Raw genomic sequence first — 6000 nt, forward strand, 5'->3', positions numbered from 1 at the left:
CCAAGCTGCTCATGACCTTTTTGACAGCAACAAAAAAAAAAAAAAAACCCTAATGCTTTACAACAGTCTGCAAAGCTCCAGCCTTACTGCGGCTGTGCAGGGATATTATCCACCTTCTGCTATCCTAAAGACAAAAGACATAAGTTAAGTGCCTTTCAGTTTTATATCAGTTACTCATCCTGTGTTTGCCTCATGATGAGAAGCTGAACCCTCCTTTAATCCCGCCTTTAATCGAGTTAAATCCTTGCCAGACCCTTTTAAGCTCTCTCTTACGCACCCTCAATGCACGCATTTCTGATCAAGCGTGTGACCAGGGATGCGCTCCCAGAACATCTGGGAAGCAAGCCACCTACCTGTAGGGTCCAAATACTTCCCTCAACTGTATTTCACTTTAACGTTTTTTGCCATTTAAATGATCATCAAAGTTGGAGGAGGGCAATAGGGAAGAGCCACATGCAATTTACTGGCTGCAAACTGGAATATATACAAGCATTCCCCAGATTTTCCATCCTTCTCCTTAATTGGATATTATCCCTCATTAATGACTCTGTCAGAGCCTGTAGAGTACTAATTGCCAGTGGTTTCTCTCTGTTCCCCTCCCCTCACCCTTACCAGTGATTCATCTTTTGTTCAAGTTCATGAAGTTTAATTTCTGATCCTCTCGCTGGGGTGGGGAGCGCATCCAACTTCTGTTCCACCAAAACACTTAGAGCCTGGCATCACCTCCCTGCGCTGCTTTTTTAGAACAAGGTGGGGACCCAAAGTCTCCTAACTCTGCTTAGTTATTGGTCACCAAGGCACAGCTATGCCATCTCTCTCACCATGGTCCAGCACAGCAGCAAGCACACACCCACAAAACACTTTTTTCACTTCGCAGCCAGGTGGAAATCCAGAACGAGAGTCAAAAGTCATTTAAACCTTTCAAAAAAATCTGAGTGAGGGTGGACATTTACCACATGTTACCTCTGTTTATCCTTTGGGGAGCTGGTGTTCTTGCAAAGCAAAACCATCCCATCCCAGAAGAACAAACAAACACAACTTAATTCCAGTGGCTATTAATCAAGAACTGATGTGAAATACGAATGGTTTTGAATGGCTGAATTATTTTGCCTTGTTGGCTGCCTCGGTAAGCTTTCCACTGATTTTGGACGTTTTTCTCACTGGATAGGATATTTTAGGTCAGTTTATTTAAAGGATTAAAACCAGTAAGGTTTCACTGGTACTAGCAAATGTAGTCACATGATTTTGGGTGTGATAGCCTGTTTTACCTTATGGCCTACTTGGTCCTGGCCCGGGTGCGTTCCTGTCATTGTGGCCCTTGTGGTTGCGGAGATGTTCCTCCCCGAAGTGCCATTCGCACGTGAGCCAGCCGGGAGCGATCAGATGGTGACCCCAGCCCAGACAGGAACCTGGTGTCCAGCACCACACGGGCATTGCTGCAGCCTCTTTCACCAGTTGCATTTGTCCTTTGGATTCAGGAGCAGAAATCCTGACTCCATAGGGAGGTGGGGGGGACTTCTACTGATGTCTTCACCAGGGTCAAAACTTCACTCCTTCTTCTTGCTGTCCTGGAGACCTCCTAGCAGGGAATACAGACATGCTTCCTGTGCCTACTTTTCCCCTTTCCTATAGCTCAGGTGCTACAACAGCCACAGAGTGACTTGTTCGTGCCTACAGTCAGTACAGAATGACACATATCTGGGCAATATGCAGAGAAAGTGAGTGTGTCTTTTAAGTATTGCAACCTAGGGAAACATCATTTTCCAACAAGTGTCAGACAAATTGAAGGCAATTCTTCCTAAGACCGTCCATAACTGGACATTACTACTTGAGAAAAGAACAAACTTTGTAAAAAGCCTGAGTTGTAATTTTCTGCTAGCCAAACTGAACATGTTAAGGTGAAGGTAAAATATTTATCAGAGGAGCTGCACACTGTTCTCCAGCTGTTGAGGCAGCTTGCAGCAGTTCAGCTTGCAGGTCATCACGGGACAGCGACAAACTGGGTCGGTCCTGCACGGAAGCATCACATTTCGGTCTGGACTACCTGCCAGGCAGCCCTATGGAAGTCTTAGGAGGATCCATGCATTTTGCCGTAGCCACGGTCAACACTTGACATGCTCCGGATACAACCTGCCACTCCACCTGAGCGATGCACCTGGTGTCGGACAGGTCCACGGATCTGCCTTCTCTCTAGGCTGCTACCCTGTGGTTAAACTGTGTCCAGTGGATTCACAGCTGCTTGGACTTTACCTGTGTTTTGTAAGATCTGTTTGCTCCCCAAATTCTCCTTCCTAGAATGGTAACGCCTGGGCTATTTTGTTTTACTTTTGTCTGATTTAGAATTGGAGGTCACTTATTCTTTTTTAAATGAAAGCATCAAACACCAGCTCTTCCAAAAACCAGATCTTCCTCTCATGCACATCGGTGTTGCTTCAATAACATTTTAGAAGAGCAACTATTCCAGGAGCTCTAGACAACTGCACTAGGAGAGTCAATGCTTTCCTGCCCTATCCTGAGAAATTTAGAACAACAGAGACTATGTTAGAAACTCTGCTATGAGGTTTGACCCAATTTTGTCCTCCAAAAGCAATATAACATCTGTTCTCAGTGTTTTTGTGTGCCATTTAAGAAATGTCTCTAAAAGAGCACTGCTAATTCATGCTCTGGCCACCTCCAAAGTGTATTGCAGCTTCTAGCTTATAGGCTTGGGGACCTATCTTTATATAAACTAAAACTTCCACAGAAGATTGTCTTGGGGATAAATTCAGATAGTGAAATGGACTGTACCCGCCAGCTATATCGCAGATCTGACTGGCTGTCTTGCAAAACCTGCTGTGAATAAGCGGGAATAAATATTAGTTCCTCAGCACTGAAGCAACCCTACAGAGCAGCAGCTTTTTGAAGGCTCTTGAGACTTCAGCTCTGGAGGTGACAGTGAGGGAGAGCCAGGAAAGGCACCTCCCACGCAGCTTACCAGGAGCCGAGATGGCAGGGGAGCTAGGCCGGCTGGAGCTGGCTGTGTGCTGGAAGGAGCTGCTACAGAGAGCCCTGCTGTCACAGCCACCAGGTTCCCTGCACTTTGTTTCAGGGCCGGGAAACACTGAACACAAATCCTTACAGTTAGCGGGCAAAGCAGTCATTTCAGCTATGTGCAATCGAGAGGCATGGGGGCTTGGGTCTCTTTATTAGGATGCCTTTCATGCCCTGGAAGAAGAGAGCTAAATCCTGCTCACTCCATAGAGGCGCGGTGGGTACTGCATTTAAACTGCAGGTTCAGAGAGACCTCATGGGCTCTCCGTGCCATTGCTAAAACTTTTCTCCAGTTCTTGACCTAGAAGTTCTTGTTCTGCTGATATTATTTGCCACTAAATATTCCTCTAATCTGAGAGCCATCAAAAATGCTGGCTCCACTTATTTTAGAGTCCATCTTTGACCTTTACTGCTGTGAAATACATCTACTGATATTCCACCAGAGGCTATAAAACATCTGGCCTGACTGTGCACCAAATAGCTGGAATTTTCTATCCATTTCCATCTGTGGCATTGACCCCAAACAGCAATTTATCTGCAGCATTTCTGAATGACTTGGAGCCCACGGAGCCTGAGATGTCGGGGGTAAAGTAGATTTGCCAAGTAAACCCAGCCTGCACCTGGATGAATGGACAAATTCGGAATTTGAAGGAAAGCTCTCTGATCTTAGATAACATGATACAGGAGCTTTCAGCCAAGATTGATCGATGCCAGCCGGGACCAAGAGCTCCAGGGTTACTTGCGGATGACCAGGTTATTCGTCAGCTGCCATTGAGCGTCCGCTGCCCCAGCCCAGCTTTGCTGCCAGGCTGCAAAGTAGTAGAAAAAGGCAAGAGAAACGCAGACAGTAAGGCAGAGTGGCTCCAGTTTCCCTTTTAAAGGCTTTTAAGGCTGCGAAAGAGCCGCCTTGCCAGCACCTGGGCTCAGGGTGGCCACCAGGAGCACAAAAGCGCAGCACCAAATCTGCTCTCTGGGCAAGAGGCAAGAAACGCTGCCGTAACCCTCCAGTCTCTGGCTCCTTCCCTCCCTCTTTCTCTCCTCCTTAGATGCTGAGGTTGCCTGATGACCAGACTGTACATGGCTCAGCGTTGTTTTCAGGTAATTTCCTTAGACAATAAACAACGCTTGACCTTGCCTTTTTGTTTGGCTGGGCCAAAGGAAGGTCAGCTGCCCAGAAGTGTTTGTGGAAACAGTATCCGTACTGGTGAGGCATCGCAATATCTTCAATTGCACATCAAATTCATTGTGTTTTCTTTTTGAGATGAATAGACAAAAGACCTTCCAGACAAGGGGGGGCCATGCTCCACCAGAATTTGGATTTTTCACTGTCAGCCAAGCAGAGGATCCAAACTCCAACAATGAGCTCCCTGCTCCAGCCGAAAAACATTTATAACCTCTCCAAGCAGAGCTCTGGCAGAGTGATACAAACTGTGAGCTCCACAAGCTAATGACCTTGAAAGTATCCATTTATCTCGGCCTTTCCCCCCAGCTTGAGATGCCACAGAAAATGTGAGGCTTTCTTTCTTCTTCTTTTTTCTTTTTCTTTTTTTTCTTTTTTTTTTTGAGTGGGAGGAATGAATATTCAGAGAATGCAGATGACATGGAAGCTGCTTGTTTTCACCTCTCATACTGGAGTCCAGTGCTGAAACCCCAGCGCAAAGCGAGAGCTGGGGGCAATTATTCCTCCTGTACCCAGTCCAAGTATGCCAGGACAGCTGTCCCACGGAGAAGGGACAGCAGTGCTCGGCCTCTGTTACCTTACTGTGCTTCACACTGGCTGCTCCTTCATTAATCTGCACAAATAAACAATATTTATAACCAACAAAACCCAGTCCTTTGAGCTAGTGGTTTTTACCCACTAAAGGCAGCTCATTGCTTGGTGTGATGTGACAACCTGAACTGAATTAAAATCCAGGAGACACGTTACAAATGTCCCTTGAGCAAATGGAGCTGGTGCACAGTAAACGATATTTCCTCAGGGAGAGCAGCGATCCCCTGGAGAGTTTGCTTTTCAAAGTCAATGTCTGCTTTCTATGCATTGCCACTGTATGGAAAACACTAGCTGGCACAGCAGGGTGCCCCCTTTCTTATGGGATATACGACTTGGGTGTAAAATAATCCTTTTTCATTTCCTTTGGCGCTCAGTACAGTCAGCTTAAAGTGAAAAAGAAAGTCATACAAAGCAGCTGACGGACATGGGTAGGAGGTGCTATTAAGAAACATCCTTCTACTTGTAGAAAACATCCAATTTGCCAAGATGTTTCCTGACCACTGCGTGTTTTAGAGACATACTGGGACCCAGTCACTTTCTCTGCAGATTCTCTCCAGTTTAAATCCAGACTGCTACTTTGCAGCTGCTGTGATGTCTGTGGGTTGGGACCTGCCTCCTACCTTTGCTCTTGGCTGGGTATCACTCAGTGCATGGGGGACTAGCATTTGGGTCCAGAAAGGATTTGCTGGCTGCTGCCTTTGGAGCAGTGGAAGTCAGCACCAGCTTGTGTTTCCATCTGAGATATATATATAAAACATACATCTTTGCTTACTGGGCACTCCAGGACACGATCCAGCTGAAGGGAATCTTGGCTTCCACCGCCCTTGGATGACTTTAGGGTGGTTTTGCACTGAAGAGGTCCGTGGCAGTCACCTCCTGACTCACTGCCAGTGGGATGGAGACTTATACCAGTGACCTGAAGAACAGACTTTTTATTGAAAAAGTTACACTTCCCAAGCAGGCGCTGTGGTCCTCACATAGCCAGAACCGCCGCAGCCATCCACCTGGTGCAGCCAGGGCTGGTGTCACTGATTTGCAGCTGCAAGAGCAGGTGTACCAAGGACATTAGACTAAGCGTGACTGTGTGCCGCTGGTGATGGCTGCCCTCGTGCCTCCAAGCGCCCAAACGGTGTTTTTGGCAGGGGAAAAGTGAGCAAATTCCTGGTACATTATCACCCCCCTCCCACACGTAAGTGCCC

Source organism: Struthio camelus, chromosome 3 (assembly GCF_040807025.1).
Source record: "Struthio camelus isolate bStrCam1 chromosome 3, bStrCam1.hap1, whole genome shotgun sequence".
Lineage (NCBI taxonomy): Eukaryota > Metazoa > Chordata > Aves > Struthioniformes > Struthionidae > Struthio > Struthio camelus.